Raw genomic sequence first — 23061 nt, forward strand, 5'->3', positions numbered from 1 at the left:
CGAAGCTGCTGCCATATGCCCCAGGAGCCTCTGAAATTGTTTCAGTGGGACCGCTGTCCTGCTCTTGAACGTGTCTAGGCAGTTCAACACCGACTGAGCACGTTCCTGCGTGAGGCGTGCTGTCTGGCTGACCGAGTCCAGTTCCATACCGAGAAAAGAGATTCTCTGTGTTGGAGAGAGTTTGCTCTTTTCCCAGTTGACCCGAAGACCCAACTGGCTGAGGTGTGCGAGCACCAGGTCCCTGTGTTCGCATAACTGAGCCCGAGACTGTGCTAGGATGAGCCAGTCGTCGAGGTAGTTGAGAATGCGAATGCCCTGTTCTCTGAGGGGAACAAGGGCCGCCTCCGCGACCTTCGTGAAGACACGGGGGGAGAGGGACAGCCCGAAGGGCAGGACCTTGTACTGATATGCCCTGCCTTCGAACGCGAACCGCAGAAAGGGTCTGTGGCGCGGAAGGATTGAGACATGAAAGTACGCGTCCTTCAGGTCGATCGCTGCAAACCAATCTTGGGGACGGACACATTTGAAAATGTGTTTCTGAGTGAGCATTTTGAACGGTAGCCTGTGAAGGGCCCTGTTCAAGACGCGCAGATCCAAGATCGGTCGAAGCCCGCCGCTTTTCTTGGGTACTATGAAGTACGGGCTGTAAAAGCCTGTCCTCATATCGGCTGGAGGGACCGGCTGTATCGCTTCCTTCGCCAGCAAGGAAGCGATCTCTGCACGCAAGATGGGAGCATCTGCGGCCCTGACAGAGGTGAAGTGAATCCCTCTGAACTTGGGAGGGCGCCGGGCGAACTGAATCGCATAGCCGGAAGTGATGGTCCGAAGGAGCCAGCAAGATGGGCTGGGAAGCTCTTTCCAGGCCCCCAGAAAATGAACAAGCGGCACAAGGGGGACCATCGGCGTACCCGCGGGGGAGCAGCGATGAGGGGGGCAGGGCCCCTGCCTCACAGTCTCGTTGCCGGACCGGGGCGGGGTCAGAGCGTCTGTATGTTGAGTGTGTGAGACGCTTACCTGCGTATGAGCCGATGGTGCGTGAGTAGTCCGTCTCGCCGTACTCTCGAACCGCCCATCGTCGCTCGCTGGCGAGGGGGGAGGACGGGTGAGGCGCAGGGATGACCTGCGCACTCCCCGTAGTCCCACATGGGGACCCAGAGATAGAGAAATTTGCTCTTTTGTCGAGTATTTGGGTACCACCGACCTGACGGTCGGTGGCGGGGAAAAAACAAACAAAAGATTCTCCGCCCGGCCCTCCTCCGGGGGAGGGAGTGGTGCGGTCACCATCTCCCGAAGAGCAGCATCCTCCATCTCTGGGTCGCCCGTCTCAGGGTCTCTTGCTCTTACGCTTCCCACTGGTCTTTGTGGGGGCCTGGACGGGCTGGGCGGCTGCCCGGCGACCGGCTCCACGGCGCCGTTGTGAAGGCTGCTGCGGTGGCTGCTGTGGAGCGGAGGCGGAAGCCGGGGGCCGCCCTCGGCGACGAGCAGACTGGGGTGCCGCCGGCGGACGGGTGGAGGCAGCAGCTGTACGCCGGGGCAGGATGTGACTGATGGCCTCAGTCTGCTTCTTGGCCGCGGAAAACTGCTGGGCAAAGTTCTCCACAGCGTCGCCGAAGAGGCCGGTCTGGGACACCGGAGCGTCGAGGAACCTGGTCTTATCGCAGTCCCTCATATCAGCCAGACACAGCCAGAGATGGCGTTCCTGGACCACCATGGTGGACATGGCACGACCCAGAGACCGCGCGGTCACCTTCGTCGCACGTAGCGCGAGGTCCGTGGCGATACGAAGTTCACGGAGAACTTCTGGGTCGTGACCACCCTCGTACAGGTCTTTCAGTGCCTGGGCCTGATGCACCTGTAGCAACGCCATAGCGTGAAGGGCGGAACCAGCGGAGCCGCAGGCCGCATAGGCACTGCCGATCAGAGCCGACGAGTGCCTACAGGCCCGGGTTTCTTCATCGCAACCGCACGCTCCACCGGCGGGACGGCCGTGTATCCCCGCGCTGGTCCGCCATCAAGGGTGGTTAGGGAGGAAGTCCCACTCGAGCGGTTTCGGGCAGTGAAAGGTGCCGTCCACGTTCGGGTGAGTTCTTCATGCACCTCCGGGAAGAATGGCACCGGGGTGGGGCGCTGAGAACCAGCGCGGGCCACCCCGAGATACCAGTCATCCAGCCGGGAGGGGTCGGGACGTGATGGAGGGTTCCATTCAAGCCCTACCCTCTCGGCGGCCCGGGCAAGCATAGCCATCATCTCCGGGTCAGTATCGGGCACCGCTGACCGCCCAGTGGACGACAGTGTGCCCTCCTCCTCCTCAGAGAGGTCTGGCTCTCCCCCCGATGCTGCAACCGACATCTGTTCGTCGGGGGGGGCCCCAAAAGTAACGGGCGGTACCCCTAAGGGAGGTCCAACCCGCTCCCCTGAGAGCCCCGGTGGCGACGGAGTGTCGGTGGAAGGAGGAGCCCCCGCCGATGGAATGGGCGGGGAGCTCCTCACCGTCACCGTCAGACCGGGCAGCCCTCTGCTTCCAGCGACAACGCCCCCCCGGCGTTTGCCTGGAGGAACGTTCGTTCTGGGCAGAGGGACTGGAACCCCGCCCCTTTGCAGGAAACGGAGTCTGGTCCGCAGCTCCGTGATGGTCATCCCCCCACAATGAGGACATGACTCATCCACGAACGCTGCCTCAGCGTGTTGTAAGCCCAGACACGTGAGGCAGTGTGCGTGGCCATCACCCGGCGCCAGGAAACGGCCGCACCCAGAAACGCACGGGGAGAAAGGCATGTTGCCTCGTCTTTAAAAAGACGCTCAACCCGTGGAGCTCCTTTAGAAATTCACTCTTTTCAGAAATTGCTCTTTTAGGAATTTGCTCTCTTAGTGCTGAGGCGCACAGGGGAGATGGCCGCAGCAACACAGAAGGTGGATGGTGAAGACCAGCTGTGTGCTTCCACTCGACACGGAAGACCACGCCGCTGAAGCGCCGTGCCGCCAACACAAAAGAGAAAGGAGGTAAGTGTTGCTTCTCGATTTGTTCCACAACAATGGTCCAGCTCCGAGGCGAAAGCTTGATGATGCATGCACCTGCTGCGTGTTATATGCTCACGCTGTGATCAGCCGCAGCTGGCTGCAATCATGCATGCCAATATTCATTGGCTCGTTTGTATACACACGAAGTAGATTGGTCTATCCAGGCGATATCCCAATTCGTCGGTCCCGACGAGACGTCGAACGGACCGACTGATAGGGAACTCCATCTAATCAAGTCAAAAAATCTTGTTTCCAGCTAAAAAGTATTTTTAACCTTGTTACTTATATACTAAGCAAGAGCAGAAGGTGTTAGATTATTAAATCTTATATTGAGTATTTTTAGAATTCTTAGCAAGTGTGATTTGTCTTGTTTCATTGGCAGATTTTTTCACTTAATTTAAGAAGTGTTCAACTAAAATCAAGTATTTTAAGGGTTAGGTTAGTCAGAAGCTTCTTAAATTAAGTTAAAGGTTGTATCAGCGATTTCTAGCCTAAAACATAAAGTGTCAAATTCAGCTGAGCTTTCTTCACGATCCGCTCGCTGCCTGCCCCATAAATTGTCTGTGAAAAAACCGCGTCTCTCTGGTCAGCCTAGGGTCCGAGATATGCCAAAAAAACAATCGGCACTACCAACCTTTCCACAGATAAACAAACAGTGTTCCAACCAATCAGCGTCAGGGGTTTGGTGTTGTGGACTTTCGCTCCGCCTCCCTCTCATCCCAGCACCAGTAGGAAAGTCCACAACACCAAACCCCTGACGCTGATTGGTTGGAACACTGTTTGTTTTTCTGTGCAATAGTTGGTAGTGCCGATTGTTTTTTTGGCATATCTCGGACCCTAGGCCGACCAGAGAGACGCGTTTTTTTCACAGACAATTTATGGGGCAGGCAGCGAGCGGATCGTGAAGAAAGCTCAGCTGAAATTGACACTTTATGTTTTAGGCTAGAAATCGCTGATACAACCTTTAAATAATCTGCCAATGTAATAAGACAAATCACACTTTCTAAGAATTCTCAAAATAAGACAAATATATTAAAAATAAGATTGAAAATATAACATCTTCTGCTCTTGCTTAGTATATAAGTCTCAAAACAAGATCAAAAATACTTTTGAGCTTTTTTTAAAAAAGTTTTTTTTTGACCTGGTTAGATGAACAGTTTTTGCAGTGCTGTATTTTTTGCACAAATAAATTAAGAGATCAGTAAGTAATAAATATAGTTTAAGATTGCATGGAAGATGACGTAATACATAAACCCCATTTTTTTTTTTTTTTATCCATTCTTTCACATGTTTATTCAGGTAGAGAATAGAGAGGATGAAACCTGCTATAATTTGGAAGGTAAAACATCATGGGTTAAGATTTAAGTATTTTGAGACCTGTGTCTGTTGCTGATTAGCTTTCACACACATCTGTTGTTGTGGGCTGAGCTGAGTCAAAGTCCAGGGCTGTTTTTCAGTCCCAGTCCGCCACTGTTGATCACTCAATTAGAATCTTCCTCTGCACCTGAGTCAACATGCCGGTTGTATTCGGACTGTTTTAGCTCGGTGAGGGCGGGGCTAAGGTAAGATGCTCATGTCAATCAAATGTGTTTCATCACACTGACAAGAAGCTGAGAATGATCTGATTTTAAAAAGAGGATATTACTTTTAAAGAAAAAAAAAAAAAAAAAAAAAAAGGGTGGTTGTGTACACAAACTACCAACACACATTAATGTGCAAACAACATGTAAAAGTTAGTTTTGCATCCGATTACCTCTTTAAAGGGGTCCTATTATGCTCTTTTACAAAGTCTTTATTTTGTTCTGGGGGTGTACTTGAACATGCTGTCATGATTGGTAGTTCGAAAAACGCATAATTTTTCACATAATTTTCATCATTACAATAGCTTTCTCCCCAGGCTGGCACAAACGCTCGATTAGTTCCGGGTTCCACCTTCCGAAAAACCAAATGTATTGTGATTGGTTAGCAGTCCGACTGCTAAATATTGTTGGTCCTATCGTCAGCCTGCGAGATTGACGATGCATGATATTATCACTATTGTGCTAATGTATTTAATTATTTACATGCCCAAAACCATAAGGCCAGTGAAGCTACACTGTATGATGAATAAATGTCTTACCACACACTGCACGTCTATGGCGCGTCTTTAACGCGTGCACGGATGATCACTAGTCAATGTTCGTGTTTCGGCAAAACACTGGGGATACCCACAAGAATTTAACCATCATATAAACCTAACATAAATAACATTGATTTATGTTATATTTTATGTTGTAAATTTAACATTAAAACATTTTTCTTATTTGAAGCGCCAAAACAAACGGCTCTGGCTAAGGCGTGTGTAAGAGCCATATTTCATAATTCATTATATTGATTATAATATTATGTGTGATATATTATGCTGTATATTTTTCAGTTTATATTAGTTTTTTACTGCGCATGTCTAATTACGTCATTTCATTGTCCACGTGCTTGGTTAGACACACGTGAGAAATCAGTAAGTTGTGGAAGTTCTGGAGGACACAAGCTTTTGACCGTAATTAAGATCAGTCTGGAATTAAGATTCATGAAGATACAGCAGATAAGTTGTTGTAACTCAAGTGGATTTATATGAAAAGACTATAAAAAGTGTTAAAACGTTCGATGTTGAAAATAAATGAGGAAACAAAAAGGACTAAATCATTTTAAGAAGAAAGATAAGCGTCAAAACTTGTGGATTAACTAAAGGAAAATACATGTCCCAAACAGCGTGCTTGCGTCACATGCCTGACCAAACCTGATTGGTTCACGTCAGAGCATCCCTTTTAATTAATTTAATAATTAACTCACATATTATTAAAACGGTTAAATAACAGTCTCTTAAGAGGATTTGGATGAAACAACTCAATTCATATGGAATACTTTTCTGATGCTTTTGTGACATTTTGAAACGTGAACCTGTTCAGATGGACACAAAACTTGTTTCCTTAAAATGCCTCAAACAATGTTTTTTTTTCGAAGATGAACTTGAACTCTACTTGTGAGCGTAAGTAAATGTTGACAGAGGTTACAGAGGTGTCATTTTGTACAAACTAATAGATTAATAAAAAATGAAGGGATGTTTATTTTTATCCAGCTTCTTTAAGCGTCAGGTTCAAGTCATTATTTGTCGAGTGTAGAGTATCAAGTACAAAATAAAACTGAAAACTTTCTTAAACAGACTATAGACACGACAGACTATAATGATACCGTTCTGTGTGTGTACTTAGATCCTGTTATTCAACATCAGAGCACCATCCGCTGGTTGAATTACGCAAAGACACAATTGTGTGCTTTTAAAAGCTCGTCTGCAATACGGCCCAAAATCTGCTTTATCTAAATGAATGCCCAGGAGCTGCTACTGCATTCATCTACATTAAAAATCATTTATATGAGTTTCTGCTTATTCTATTCATCACAACAAACAACAATTACATTTACAACCCTGCTAAACAATAGACACGATCACCAGTTTTACTGGTTTTACTGGTTATAATGGGACTTGTATTGGTTTTAATGGAAACTGTAATGGACCTGTTGTTCTCTACTTGTAAACGGTCACCTTCTATTGGTGGCTTGTTTAAAACAATAAATCCTAATGCCATATGTCCCAAAACTAGGCTACAGAAAACCATTTTTAACGGTTCTAATGTTTAAAAAGTAATGGTTTGTATTGTTTGTAAATCTATTTACAATGGAAACCATTAGAATTTTCTGTGATGGTTCTATTTTTTTTTTTTTCGGCAACCGCATTCAGCATGTTCCGTATTTTATCTCTGGTCTAAAAAAACTAAAGTCAATAGACGCAGCAAGTTTCATTTCAATAAAATTCAACAGATATTTTCCCCCAGCCCTCGTCTAACAGTTCCCTTCCGGAGGGAACTCTACGCTGCGTCCTGGTTAGGACACTTTGGGAACTGCCTTCAGCGTGACCGGTTCTGAAGCTCTTATAAAACAACGGCAATGAACTTGACATTGACCGGCGCCAGCCCATGACGTCATTAACAAGGCGCCTACTAGTATAAAAGGGCGCTTGTGAATACAGCAACCATCTTTTTGTTCTTCAGATCACCTTGTTCTAAGCGTGAGTATGATGGCAATGTCCGGAGGTAAGCAATTTAGGAAGTGTGCTGATCCGTGTCCGCGGAGTCTGACACCGGATGATTCGCACGATTTATGCGTGATATGTTTGGGTGAGCAGCACGCACGCTCCGTCCTTGAGGGGGCGGAGTGCGTACACTGTGAGAGCTTTTCTATCAAAAAGCTCCGCTCTCGTTTGTCCTTATTCTCGAGGGGATCAGGACATCCGCCTCCCCCACGCGGCTCTGGTCCCGCGGCAGCTGAGGCTGCCCGGCGGCTGAGATCGTGGGGTTCGCAGGTGGAGCTCGCTGACGAGTTTCAGAGAGGCGTGTCTCTCTCGCGCTCGTCAGCGGGAGACGAGGGCGCGCTGCTGGATGAGGATGTGTTGTCTCTCACATCCTCAGATCCAGCGGCGAGTGTGCTGTTGGCTGCTAGCCAGGGCGAGCAGGAAGAGGCTGAGATGGGCGAAGATGAGTCTTTTGAGCCCATCCAGCCCTCCTGCCCCGCGTATGAGGAGCTGATGGACGTCATGGGGCGCGCCGCCGCGAGGTTAGATCTGCCGTGGCGGCGCGCGCAGGAAGAGGTCTCTCACGGCAGGCTTGGTGAGAGATATCTTCCTGGCCATGTCAGGCCACCTCCTTTGAGCCTCCCATTCCTTCCCGACCTCCATGCTGAGGTCGAGAAGGCATGGGATAAACCTTACTCGGCCCGCATTCCCAGACATCAGCATGTCAACTATGCTGACGTCCAGGGAATGCGCGAGCACGGGTATGTGTCGATGCCCCCGGTGGAAGATACCCTGGCTGCGTATCTTTACTCGGGAGGGACGTCGACACTCACGGCTCCAACCCTGCCGAATAAGCCGCTCAAGGAGACATCGCGGCTGAACGGCAGGGCATACGCGGCAGTAGGTCAGGCTGGTGCCGCCCTGCACACTGTAGCGGTGTTGCAGGCGTACCAGGCCGACCTACTAAAAGATCTGGACCAGGGCCTGGGGCTTTCCCCGGAGGAGATGACTGAGCTGCGCCGCACCACTGATCTCTCTCTGAGGGCCACCAGACAGACAGCGACCGCCGTTGGTCGCGCTATGTCTGCTTTGGTGGCCACAGAGAGACATCTGTGGGTGAACCTGATGGGCATCGGGGAGAAAGAGAAGCGTTTTCTCCTCGATGCCCCGGTTTCGCCTTCCGAACTTTTCGGCACGTCTGTACAGACGGTGGTGGAGAAGTTCAGGGAGGCGAAGGCGCGCTCAGCGGCCTTTAAGTCCTTCATCCCTCGCCGGTCCACGCCCGCACCCGACCAGCATAGACAGCCTGGCCCGTCCTGGCCCCAGGGCCGGAGACAGGGCCAGGTGGCTAGTGTGGCCGCTCGAGGACCTCCACCTCCAGGGAGCAGGTCTCAGAGGAGGCGCGATGCGCGGCGTAGGAAGCCGGATCTCAGGGAGACGATCCAGCGCTGGCGTCAAAGCAGGCAGGAGTCGGGTACCTGAGGTCCCTCCCTTTCGCCCCTCGCGCCCGCTCGGCCGCCTGCCTTCCTGTCCTACTCCTAGACTCCGGGGCCGGGCCTATGATGAAGTTACTAACGCATTCTGACAGGCCCGGTATACGAACTGACATATCTGGGTGTTATATGTGTGTGTACATGTTTGTCTTCCAGCTCCGCTTGGGTGAGACTTAGTTTGGGCTCCTTAATCTGAGCCCCCTGGTCCCCGAATGCCAAGTGTAGTTAGGTCTCCCCTCTTCCCGAGGTAGTGTCTGGACCTCCACTTCTGTTAACTCCTGTGGGGTTAGAAGCGTTGTTAGGCTCCCCTAAGCAAGCACCACCGAGTGTTTCTCGCCCGGAGCCTCCGCCGTTGGAGCTCAATGTGGCAAACCTGCATACGCATGTTCACCCATCCACTAGGGCAGCAGTCTACCCCGTCCCGTGGTAAGAGTCTCTCCAGACTCCGCTCGTCTGAGTGTGAAGACCGGGAGGTTGGGTAGGTTCCCCACCCTTAGAAGATAGGTGCAACCCAGGGTTGAGCGCATGGGCTGCCTCTCTTGGTGAGTCAGTGCACTATAGGCCCCGCTCCCCAGGGCCCTGTCAAAAGGAAAAGAAAGAAGTTTCTTTAGTGAGAGAGGGCAGTTTAGGAACCCCCCTAAGAAGGTGAAGCCCTAAGTGTAGGGATTTTCAGGCCTCCTCTCTCTGAGAGTTGTGCCGACAAGATTCCCCTTCATGCAGGCTCTTGTTTAGGCTGATTTCTCACAAGCTCTATCAGCTAGCACTTAGGGGTTTGAGTGTAGTGGGGCTCCCCTCATTAGCATGAGTTCTGTTGGTTAGCACCCCCTCTCCCAGACTGTCCTGCCACGGTGAGCGTTGTCAGGGTGTTGCAGGCGTCCTCTCGATCGAGAGTTCTTCTGTATTGAGCCTCCACTCTTCGCTGCTGCTGTTCAAGACCTCCTTTCGCCTAGTGGCGTCATGGTGTAGGTCGGGCCATTGGTCTTCCCCCACGGTTTAGACCTAGAATGCTTAGACGCGTTCCCCTGTTTTGAGAACCGTCCAGTTGCAGCCTTCGCTCCCCTCAGTGCTCCGCTGACAAGTACATACTCGTGGTTTTTAGCTGGTAGGCCTGCTAGGCCTCGCTAACTGCCGGCTATGTGCTTTGTGCTCTTTGCCAAAGCCCAGTATGGTAAGGCTCTTTTCGTTCAGACTTGAAGCCTCCTCTCCACAGTATCCTGTGAGGTGGGTTCATGTACTTATAGCGTTGAGTGTAGCCAGGTCTCCCCTCAGTGGGGTTTCACCGAGACCTCCACTTTTGAGCATCTCTCTCGCTAGAGACTACTAGACTGCTAGACTACTAGAATACCGCTCACCAAGACCGAGTGTTGTCAGGCTTTTTTCTCTCTGTAAGATTCGTTTCAAAGCCTCCACTCTACAGGGCCCCTGCTTTCTGCATTTAGGCCCTGCTGTGAGTCCTGGTATTCTCTAAAGCGTTGAGTGTAGCTAGGTCTCCCCTCACTAAAAATATTTGGGTGAGATCTCCACTCCATAGAGCTAGGAGATTGAGCGTTGCTAGGTTTCCCCTCATCCGAGGGTCTCTGTGAAGCCTCCGTTCCCCTGAAGCTCCGCTCCGGGTACTTTCAGACGTGAGTGTAGCTAGATCTCCCCTCACTGTATATTTAGTATGAGATCTCCACTCTGTAGAGCTGGGAGGTTGAGCGTTGTCAGGTGTTCCTCTCATTCTGAGAGTCTCTATGAAGGCCTCCGTTCCCCAGAAGCTCCGTTTTAGTACCTCCAAGCGTGAGTGTAGCCAGGTCTCTCCTCACTTAGAGCGTTGAGGCCTCCACTCGTAAAGAGCTGGCGGATTGAGCGTGTCGGGGCTTCCCCTCTGGTGAGGCCCCCGTTCTCCAGAAGCTCCGCTTCCAGTCTTTCCCTCCAGGCGTGAGTGTAGTCAGGTCTCCCCTCACGAAGGGTTATTGAGATCTCCACTCCTAAGAGCTAGTGGATTGAACGTTGTCTATGTTTCCTCTCCTTAGAGAGTCTTCAGTGAAGCCTCCGTTTTCCAGAAGCTCCGCTTCCAGTACCTCTAGGCGTGAGTGTAGCTAGGTCTCCCCTCACTGAAGGGTTATTTGAGACCTCCACTCCTAAGAGCTAGTGGATTGAACGTTGTCAGGTTTCCTCTCTTTTTAGAGAGTCTTCTGTGAAGCCTCCGTTCTCCAGAAGCTCCGCCTCTGTACTTACAAGCGTGAGTGTAGTCAGGTCTCCCCTCATACATGGGTTATGTTTGAGACCTCCACTCTTACAGAGCTCCGAAGCTCCAGGCTTTGCTGTCGCCTGTGATAATTATATGGTGTTTCCCTCGCTACGCTCTGGGCACCTTCTCAAACCCACAATAGTGGTGAGTACTCACGCGAAGCTTTGAGCACTCCTTAAAACCCACATGAAGTGGTAAGTGCACACGCAAGTCCTTGGGCACTTTCTGAAATCCACATGAGTGGTAAAGATTCCCCCCGAAGGTTGGGTTCTTTTTTTTAAAATCCTATATGGTATGGGTTACGCAGTATTCCTCCGTTCCCATTCTAGAGTGGGTTCTAAAAAACCCTGGGTTTTTCCAACTCCACTGCAGACAGCACTACTTATAGGATCGAGTGTCGCTAGGCTTCCTCTCATCTAGAGAGTCTTCTTGCAGAAGCCTCCACTCTCCTGAGAACTCCACTTAGGTGGTTCTATTGCTTAAGCTCCTGGAGCCTCATGGATCACCTCCAGTGTTGAGTGTAGTTAGGTCTCTGACCTCCACTCCCAGAGTTCCCCGCAAGCACAGAGTGTTGCTAGGCTTCCTCTCATTTAGAGAGTTTGTTTAGAGCCTCCGCTCTTCAGAACCCCCGCCTAGTATGAAGACTTAAGGGTAAGCTTCACTACTAGCGGTGAGTGTAGGTAGGCCTACTCTCGCTTAGAAGTATCAGGCCTCCACTCCTAGGAGTTCCGTGCTTGGGTGGCCGAGCTAGCTGTGACGTCGGCCCAAGTAGTGGGGAGTGATGTTCCTTCTTGACTCCTCAATCAGTCAGTTGTTCACTTACTCCTCAGCATGGCGGCGTGGGTATATCGTTCCCAAAGTGTCCTAACCAGGACGCAGCGTAGAGTTCCCTCCGGAAGGGAACGTCTCAGGTTACGTAGGTAACCCTAGTTCCCTGAGGACAGGGAACGAGACGCTGCGTCTCGTAGCCATGCATCGGGCCCCCACTTTCCATCAGACAAAAAGATGGTTGCTGTATTCACAAGCGCCCTTTTATACTAGTAGGCGCCTTGTTAATGACGTCATGGGCTGGCGCCGGTCAATGTCAAGTTCATTGCCGTTGTTTTATAAGAGCTTCAGAACCGGTCACGCTGAAGGCAGTTCCCAAAGTGTCCTAACCAGGACGCAGCGTCTCGTTCCCGGTCCTCAGGGAACTAGGGTTACCTACGTAACCTGAGACGTTTTTTCTTTCGATTTCAATTTTTGATGCTGTGAAAATGGCGTCAGGTAAGAATCAATTTGGATACAAATATATGCGGACACATTTCTCCGATTTATGAAATATTTATGAAATATTAGCCAACAGTAGACAAGCGTCTACTTCGTTTAGTTTATTGAATGATGTTTCACTGGACTCTTACGTTTATGTTTAATCGTGCACTGAACACCAGGAAGAAACAAAACTTTAGTGTGAGGTTTCTTTGATTAATCTGCGATTCTTTACACGTTGTTGATTTGTGGCAAAAGCCTGTTTATATATATTTTATGCATGTTATAGGTCATTGCGGTATGTATAACTTGAGGTGTAATTTTGACACATTGTAGATTGCTTTGAAGATAAGAAAAATCTAATTAGTTTTTGTCTTTGTACTTTTCAGTGAACATATGTTTTTTTAATTAATTCTCCCTTTGTATGTGTGATTTTTCTTTGTAGCAGCAGCAGGTAGACATAGTCCAGAAGTTGTTCGTCCTGACAGTAAGTAAATTAACTCACTAGCACTGAAATTAAGATGTCAAACACTTATTTGTCGTAATATTGTGTTGTAACAGTTAAAGTCACTCAAAAATGAAAATAATGATTATTTCCAGTTATCGTGATCTAATTTTTTATTTTTTGTAACATTATAAACAACATATAACTTAATAATAATTGATAAAGTCACGTACACTTAAATGTATCGAGACAGAACCTGCTGTAGATCAGTGGTTCTCAGTGTTGGGAGTAAGGCATTACAAGTAGCAAGTTGCGTAATAATATTACTGTTTCCAAGTAGCTAGTAAAGTAATGCATTACTTTTTTAATTGATAAGAAAATATCTGAGTTACTTTTTCACTGCATTTATTGATTAAAAGCTCTCCTGTCCCCATGTTGAGAGAAATTGTAAGATGTTATTTTAGTTCTAGAATAAATGTGAACATACAATAATTCATCTCACGCACAAAAAACATATTCAGTGTTCCTTACAAATGAATAAAAACAGTGAAATTCAACTCAAAATATGAGACAAACCTGCAGTAATTAAATATATTAAATAATACCCTTACAGAAAAACCACATGAATTTTACATGTGCAAAAACACATGTGGCCACATATTCTGCACATGTGTTATTTCACATGTGAAAACGTGTGCTTTTGGAACACTTTCATGTGCATTCTGTGTGAATTCCCAGGTGAATCACATGTGAAACCCATGTGAAACCCTAGAGATCACATGTAAATACCCATGTGAAACCCTTGTGATCACATGTGAAAAACGTGTATTCACGTGTATTCCCATGTAAAACATGTATATTATAAACCTGCTTGTGTTACAATGTTGTGATAGTGAAATGACTCACAACTGTAATCTGTCAATATTTTATTCATGCACAATATACACTCAAAAATATTTAACATTGTTTGTTCAATTCAATTGTATAGAAAAATGCCATTAAGTTTTATTTTGCAATCCTTACACACTATCCATATTCGGGATGCAACAATACAGTTAGTCCACGGTTCAATACGTACCTCGGTTTTTAACTACGGTTTTCGGTTCGGTTCGGTTCGGTTCTGATATCTTGTTTTTTTTGGAACAAATTAACAAAATACTCCTGTAAACATCTGCACACTAGATAAAGTGTGGTTTAGTATGTGTCTGTTTAATTTTTCTTTTGAGAGAGGTATCATTTTTTTATTTTTACGCAAAACAGAATGGGTTTCATTCATACGAGTATAGAATGAGTATAGTATAGAATTTATCGTCTACCTCATTCTGTGATGAGAATCCACATCAGATCACAACATTAAGGAAGTTATTTCAAACACTCGACTGATGTTGTGAATTTAAAACAAGTTATAATGTTTTTGTGATTTGATTTTATAACTTTTGTTGAACAACAGGTTTAGAAAGGCTTATCATTGCATGTCATTAGAATGGAAGATGCTCTGCGTGTTGCGTTATTTTTTCAAATATAAGAGGGGAAGCATTTTCTCATTTCAGCACATGAAATCGTGGGCAAACATACAGCAAATTCCAAGAGGAATAAAAGGAAGGAAGATATTTAGATGCAAAACCGAAAAACTGCAATTCACAAGCACGTATTGAACCGTGGATGTCGTACCGAGCGGTTCGATATTATATTGAGTATTGTGACATCCCTAATCCATATTATGAAGATTTAAAATGAATAACTACAATCTAAAGTATTTATATAAATCTTTAAGGGATGGTTCATCCAAAAATGAAAATTATGCCATTAATTACTTACCCTCATGCAGTTCCAAACAAGAAAGGCCTTCATTCATCATCAAAACACAAACATATAAGATAAAGATATTTTTGGGATGCTTCGAGAGCTTTCTGACTCTGCATAGACAGCAATGCAACTGAAATGTTCCCAGGGCCAGAAATGTAGTAAGGACATTATTAAAATAGTTAATGTGACATCAGTGACTCATCTGTATTTTTGCTCAAAGACTAAACTAAAATGACAACCATATTCAAAAATGTCTTTTCGTCCATGTCAGTCTGATGTCCTTACTAGCTTCCTGGGCCTGGGAACATTTGCATTGATGTCTATGCAGGGTCAGAAAGCTCCAAAGTTATCTAAATTTGTGTTCTGATGATGAACAGGTTCATGGAACGACATGAGGGTATGTAATGACAGAATTTTTAATTCTGAGTAAACCTTTTCTTTTAATAACTGGTAATGTGCTACAGCAAATTTGTTCTTAAATTAAAAAAAAAAGCGACTCAATCACATTTCCCATGGCATGAAGTTGATAAAACCTGAAAGTACACCAAATGGCACTGCCTAGTAGACCCAACAACTTGAGTCATATTTGATGACATGAGATTGGCAATGAACTGGATTGGTGTCATTGTCTGTAATAGGGATGCTCGTATTGACCGTTTAACCGTTAACCGACAGTAAGAATTTTAACCGATTATTACTCTCAGTTAAACGGTTTAAAAGGGTTTTTTTCTATTCTTTTTATTTTTTACGTTTGCTGCATGGTGAAATATAATGCTATTTGTAAGTTATGTTTACTCACGTGCGCGTGTCGACACGTGCAGTGTGGCTGTACAGACATATTTCGCTTCACCTTTACTTAGTAAACAGATGTAGTATATGCAACTCAATGGCAAGTGGCGTTATTGGGTTATCAGAGAGTGAATCCGTGAGTGAATGTATTCAAATTCTGAATGAATTATATTTTAGAAAGTGCGCAGCAATCACTGGAAAGCTATCAATCATCCTAGAGTAGTTCATCGCAATCTCATAAAGTTAGTAAAAAGTAATAAAATAACCTTTACACTGCACAATTAATCTCTTATTTATATAATGCCAACACTTTCTTTGTTTTAATAAGAGAGTTCGCGAAAGTGTAGAAGTCAGCAAGACTGAAACCGGCACTTTGGTTGGTGAGTGGATTGTAACATAGCCTCCTCTGATTGGCCACAGTGATAATCAAATCAACATACATGTCTGTGATTGGCTATTGCTGAACGCTGTAAAACACGCGCTTCTCCACACGCATATGACAGTGGATGGCAGTCCCGAACCGCAAATTGAAAGGGTTTTTGTGATGGTGTTTTTTTCGCGGATCTAAGAGTTAACAGGCAGCGGTCCTGCCTATCCGTACAGCATGTGGACATGTTAAAAACTAGGCACACTGAGGTATTGGCTGGCCTGCTATATATTTTTATGTCTGACGAGAAGAATAAGACCGGGTACAGTTCTTCAAAGCGCATAAAAGGATTCAGTGTGATTTAGTTTTGTCATCTTAATTAGGTAGCCTAGTTATTTAATTTATACAGAAGCGTATTATATAAATAAGAGTTATAAATTTGATTTCGACTAAAAAAATTACCCTTACATCGTGTCTACACCGGACACGACAGTTTCCGCGCCGCATCACAACAGCTAAAGGGGCTGTTTACATAGTGTCTTTTGCGCAGCGCATTAGCTTGTTATTTCAAATGTAGACGCGCACTATGCGTGCTCATAATGAACCGCGGGTCATGTGACATGAACCAACCAATCAGCTTCATCCTTTCCCTTACAGTTTTTCTCGATTGTTTACACACAAAAACTGGTACTTGAGACACAATGACTACAACATGTAACTCGTGCACAAACCCCCTGAACCAATTCTGCTAAACTACAAGCACAATTCCTGCTTTACACTCAAATTGCAATTCTAAAACACATTTTTTTTCACAACACTACACACAATTCTCTGCATTTGGCACAATTTTCATGACGAAAATATCTTGTTTTCACAAGGAACACACTACCATTCAAATTCTAAAGTTAAGTAGTCCTACTATGCACACTGACTCATCACAATGGTAAACACCTGTCACACAGTGATTAGCAATCAGAGCTTTAGCATAAAAGGGCAACAGGTCAGCTCTGTTTTGGAGCAATGGATGCCAACATTGGGAACATTTATAAAATATATTTATAAATGTTCAAAAGTAGGGTTCAAGTGTATTTCTAGTTGTAACTAAATATATTTTTTAAAATACAGATATAGTATGTTAAAAGCACATTTTAGTTCAATTTTATGGTGTCTCAAAATAGCACAGTTGAGTACACTTAGATGGTATTACAGTTTTTCTCAATTGCTAAAACACTATAACCAGTCTTTTGAACTAAAATTTCAAAACTATAACGCCATTTCTCAAAAAGCACACCCATTTCCCTAAACAATAAACACTATTCCCTGCTTTGACACATGAGTTATATTTGGTGAACTGTTACTGCAAAACTCTACACACAAATCCCTACATTTCTCAGTGCTTACACCATGTGCTCATTTAGAAAGCACAAGCATTCAATATTGTTCACTCAAGTCTGCGAAGTTTGAGCTCAGTTAGCACACAATTACCCAACTGGAAACACTAGGAGTCAAAATTTAGCACACACTAATCAGAATCTTCAATGGAGATAAAAGAGCCAAAGTCAGCTTACAGTGTTTCTCAGTCACTTTGGTGCATTTCTCAGATCAGAAATGAAATTGCCAAAACTACTTGTTCAACATCCACATCATCTAGTCTCTTGTGCACATCATAAAAAGCTTCTCTTTCTTCTGATCAAGTTGTGATTGCTTTGGCACATTCATACAACTGATTATTTACATTTGTCTGCGGTTTCCTACATTATCAGTTGCTATTGTCATGTTGCTCAAAATGTATTATATATTTCTCTGTGCAAAAGTCTTACCCCTCAAAACATCAAGTCATTAGCTCATCGTATAAGTCATTACCTACTGTAAATGCAAAATTTTTGATCTAGTTGTCATAAACTGTCAATCATATATTCTACACATTTCTATTAGACTTTTTGTAAATTTGCCATGAATTATTCAAGTGAATCTTGACTTTCACTAATGAAGAATAATATAGATCAACCAATGATAAAGCAGTTCTCTGAAAAAGCTCAAAGGTACATTTCATGAACCTTCAATTGGAAAGCATATATAGACAGAGGACAACGCAGGAGTTACAAATTCTGACAGTGGGCTTTCTCATTTTTATTTTCACCTTTGTGCCCGTATTTCCTTTTCTTTTCTGTTTCACAATGACGTTGTAATGCATTTTTTTTTTTTTTGTCAGACCACTAGTACAAGTGTAACTTTGAATCCTATTCAGTCTTTTTCAATCAATATCCCACCTATAGTAATGTGTAATTTTGAAGAGGAAGAGTAGGAGGTGAAAGAGGAAGAGGAGGAGAAGAAGGAGAAGAATGATGACGACAACGACAACATGGAAGAGACAGGAAGGGCAAGGGAAAGAAGAGAAGCAGTCTCATATATTTTAGTTGATGGGTGCCAGGGTTGGATTAGGCATGCAAGAGGATTTGACCCCTGCTGCCTGGCCAGGGCTAATTTAGCCTGTGATGCTGAAGAGGTTCTTTGGCCTGTTCCAGACCAAACACAGGATGTTGGGCAGAATAATTATTTTGTTGTTGTTTGCTGTTTTGTTCTGTTTTCTACAGTACATTACTGTAAAGTAAGAAATAAAACACTTGCAAATACATACATTTGTTGTGTTCATCATGTGAAAAGTTTTTTTTTATTGTTTTAGTAGTATTGTTTTGAATTTATCTCATCAGTGTGTAAAACTGTGTTGTAGTGTGAGTTTTTTTGAGGATTTGTGTGTCATGTCTGAGAGCAAAGTTTGGTTTTTCAGCAAGATTGAGTTGTTTTGAGTGGAGAGCTTCATTTTGACCTCAATATAGGAAGTTTGGGGAATTGAGTTAGGAGTTGTGGATTTGTGTTTAGAGTTTCGCAAATAAGAGGCATAATTTCAAGAAATGTGTTTAAGCAATTGAGAAAAACTGTAAGTTTATCTTAACATATACTTAATACTATTTTTAGTACAATAAGTACAAAATTAGTGTGTGAAAATAGAGCACTTTTAGTACATTACTGAAAAGTGTACTAAGTATACTTAAAGTGTATTTTAGTGCACTTTTTTTTAACCTGGGAGAATTACCACACTCAAAATCAGTTTGAGTGTTAGTGCTAATAATTCATTCATATTAAGTGTACTTTAGCACAACTTTTGAGAAAATGTACTTCTACTACAATACATTGCTAATAGATTTTTAATAAAATCAATTTAATATAACTTAAAATTACCACACTCAAAATCAATTTAAGTGTTAAGGCTTATAGTGCATTCATATTAAGTGTACTTAAGTACAACTTTTGAGAAAATATACTTCTACTACAATACATTACTAATAGATTGTTTATATATTAACTTATTTTAAACTTAGGATTAGTAAGTAAACAGTCTACTAATAATCAACTAATGTTTAAAGCATTTAAAGCACACTTTTGAAAAACACACTAATAAAACTCTTTTGCATGTTTTTTCTGTAGTATACTTTATTTTAGTACACTAAAAATGTATTTAAGTATTACTGGTATTAAGTATAGTTTTTTCAAGTGTACTTAAGTCCTACTGAAGTATAAACATACTTTTAATTAGTGTATTTATAGTGTATAAACATCTCACTTTTTTAACACAAAAAAAAATAACAATGTACTAAAAATGTATTTGCGGGTATTTAAGTGTATTTTCATTGCATTTAAGTATTTTTTTTTTTCACCTGGGTATGCTTACTTGATATGTTAACATTACTACTTGTGTCTTGGGTGAAATCTGCTAATGCTGCAGAATTTTTTAAATGAGATATTACAGTGATGATTGTGCAGTGCTATTTTATTGCATTATGTGTGTGTGTCTGTGCTCTTTTTCAGTGAGTGATCTGAGGATTGTTCTGATAGGAAAGAATGGAAAAGAAAACAACAGAGTGGGAAACACTATACTGGGTAGAGCAGCATTTCACAGAGAAACTTCATCTTATTCACCTCAGTGCAGTGTGGGAATCATTGGAAAGTTGGAGGAGAGACAAGTCACAGTCATCAACACTCTCCTGCTCCAGTCACATCTCTCAGATCATCAGATCACACAGGGAGTGAGAGAGTGTGTGTCTCAGTCTGCTCCAGGACCTCATGTGTTTGTACTCGTACTGCAGTATAAGGACTTCAGTGAGAACGACAGACAGAGAGTGAAATATGTGCTGAACCTCTTCAGTGAGCAGGCCATGAAACACACTATAGTGCTGACTACTGATGATGAGCCTCGCAGATACAAACTGATTTCTGTAGTATGGAATAATGCTGTTAATAATTTAAAAAAGGAGTGTGGAGGAGGACATTTTACGTTTGATAAAAGAAACTCAGAATGGCGCTCTGAGTTGTTCAGAAGGACAGAGGAGATACTCAAGAAAGAACATGCAGAATTTCTCATCTGTAACGTGTATGAGGATAGAAGTGATGGAACATCGGTAGATAATAATCTGAGCAGATTTGAAGGTTCAGTCAGAGGAGACGCCAAAGAGGAGGATTCTGATCTCACAGAGAGCACCAAAACAGGACATGATGGAGGAGGTTTGTTTCTGTCTTTTTTCAGGATAAAACCTCAAAGAATATGATCATAAACTGCAATAGTATGCTTTTAGGATAATTTATCTTAATTGTAAAATACAAATATAATTTAAATCTTTTTTTGTTTTGTGAGTAAAATTATTGAATCTTTTGAATTTGACTGGCTAAAATCTGTAATTTCTAGACAGCAATACATATTTAAGGGTGAAATACACTACATGAGATCTGTCCAGATTTTACCCAGTGTTTTAAAGTCTGTTCAGATTTTAAAGGTTGTGTTGTGTATTTCAACCTCAAGTAACTTACTTCCCTTGTTGTGATACTCTGCTACCTCCACTGCCACTTCTAGCTACTGCATTTTTCTTTTTACCTTCAGTCTTTTCTTAAGAAAGTAAAATGAAAGGTCATTGGAATTCATTCTGATTTTGGCAGTCCAAAAAACATATTATTTTCCATCGCTGTGGGGCACACTGATATTGAATATGGCTTGGTACTTGACAGTATATACAAGGAATGCAACGGCATTGCGCTGAGATTCTAAATTCAATGTGCTTGACAACTGAATCAACATTGTGTTACTGTGTCAATAATTACAGTAGCATGCAAAAGTTTGTGCATCCTGCATGATAGTTACAGCCCTTTTGGCAAGTATCACAGCTTGTAAATGCTTTTTGTGGGCAGATACAATTTGACGTAACGTAAATGCAGCATTAATCTAACTTTAAACCACATTGTTAAAATAGTTTATTTCTTTGTCACAGATCCAGAGGGTGTGAGGCTGAATCTGGTTGTGTGTGGAAGTAACAGAGAATTAAAATCCTTCATCTCAAACCTGATCCTGAAGCAGAGCGAGAGAAGATCAGAGCTGAGCTCAGAGTGTGTGAGGAGAGACGTGGAGCTTGATGGACGTCTGATCAGTCTGGTGGAGCTTCCTGCTCTGTTCAACACTCAGCTCTCAGAGGAGGAAATGATGCGTCAGACTCACCGCTGTGTGTCTCTCTGTCATCCTGGAGTTCATGTTTTCATCCTCATCATTCCTGATGCTCCACTTAATAATGAAGACAGAGCAGAAATAGAGGAGATCCAGAGGATATTCAGCTCAAGAATCAACAAACACATCATGATCCTCATAAAGCAGAATTCAGAGCATCAGACAGCAGAACTAAATGAAGAAACACAGTCTGTCATTGAGAGATTTGGAGGAAGACATCAGTTCATTGACCTGAACACACAAGTGTCTGTGTTGATGGAGAAACTGGAGAAGATGGTTGAGGAAAACAGTGGTGTTTGTTTCTCCACAGAGACACTGATGGAGACACAGATGGAGAAACATCAATCACAAGGTAATGGTCAGGAAATCTTCATGAATTTAAATAAAGACTTTTTATGATTAAAAGATGAGACTGAGGTTTGTAAGACAACACAATAATATTGGAGCATTATATGTGGAGTACAGAAGAAACATGATTACAATCTGATGTTTGAAATGTAAGTTTTATTTAATCTTTAGATTCAAGAGAAAAAGAAGATGATCTGAGGATTGTGCTGCTGGGAAAAACTGGAGTTGGGAAGAGTTCAACTGGAAACACCATCTTAGGAAGAGAAGTGTTTAAGTCAGACATTTCTCAAACATCTGTTACTAAAGAGTGTCAGAAAGAGACAGCTGAAATCAACGGCAGACACATTACTGTGATCGACACTCCAGGACTGTTTGATACTGAACTCAGCAACTGTATCTCCATGATTCTGCCTGGACCACATTTGTTCATCATCGTGATCAGTTTAGGACAACGATTCACTCAAGAAGAGAAAACGGCAGTGAAGATCATTCAAGAGACATTTGGTGAAAACTCTTTAAAGTACACAATGGTGCTCTTCACCAGAGGAGATGATCTGAATAATAAAACCATTGAACAATATCTAGGAAACCCTGGATCTGCTTTGAAGCAGCTGATTGAAACATGTGGAAACAGATACCATGTGTTCAATAATAAAGAGACTGAAGACCGAACACAGGTGACTGATCTACTGCAGAAGATAGACAACATGGTGAAAGCAAAAACATGGGATGAATATTATTGGAATCTTAAACAAGAGAGAGAACAGATGACAATAATGATGGATGAAGAAAGACAGAACCGTGACACACAGAGAAAAAGAAGAGAAGAGGAATATCTAAAAAGAGAAGAACAATATAAAAGAGACATTGAAGAAAAAGAGGAACAAGAGAGAAATATACGAGAAGAGGTGAAGAGAGAACGAGAGGAATGGGAGAAACAGAAACAACAGGAAAGACTAAGAGAAGAAGAGGAGAGAAAAAGATTTATTGAACCTTATGCAGGAACTCCTGAGGCTCGGCACACATACAGTAAGCCAAAACACCAATCAGCTATTTTTTTTTAATTAATTTGCTTTTATTGGACTATACTGGACTTTTCAGCAGTTTATGTGGTTGATAAATTGAGAAAATACAGCACTGATTGCACATTTATAATAGTCTCACTAGACTCAATTTAGTCATTAAGTTGTTTGAGGTTATATTTTTAATGTAGCTACCACTCTTTGTAAACCAGAGATACGCAAAGGGATAGTTTACACAAAAATCTAAATTTTGTCATTAATTACTCAACCAAACTCATGAGATTCTTCACAAATCAAGACAAATTTGATGAAATCTGAGGGCTTTCTGACCCTCCATAAACAGCAGTACAACTGTAAAGTTCCCAGGCCCAGAAATGCAGTAAAAACATGGATAAAACAGTCCATGCGACATCTATTGTTCAACTGTAATTTTATGAAGCTAGAAGTTTTTTTTGTGTGCAAAGAAAACAAAAATAACAACTTTATTCAACAATTCTTCTTTTCCATATCAACATCCTCCACCATTATCGAGATTACCACAATACATCCAAGTGATGCTGCTCCTTTTTTTTTAAACAAACAGAGGAATGCACACCAAGCAGCAACCTCCCGCTCTCTCTGTTGCAACCAACACAGAAG

The sequence above is a fragment of the Garra rufa genome, chromosome 7 (genome assembly GCF_049309525.1).
Source record: "Garra rufa chromosome 7, GarRuf1.0, whole genome shotgun sequence".
Lineage (NCBI taxonomy): Eukaryota > Metazoa > Chordata > Actinopteri > Cypriniformes > Cyprinidae > Garra > Garra rufa.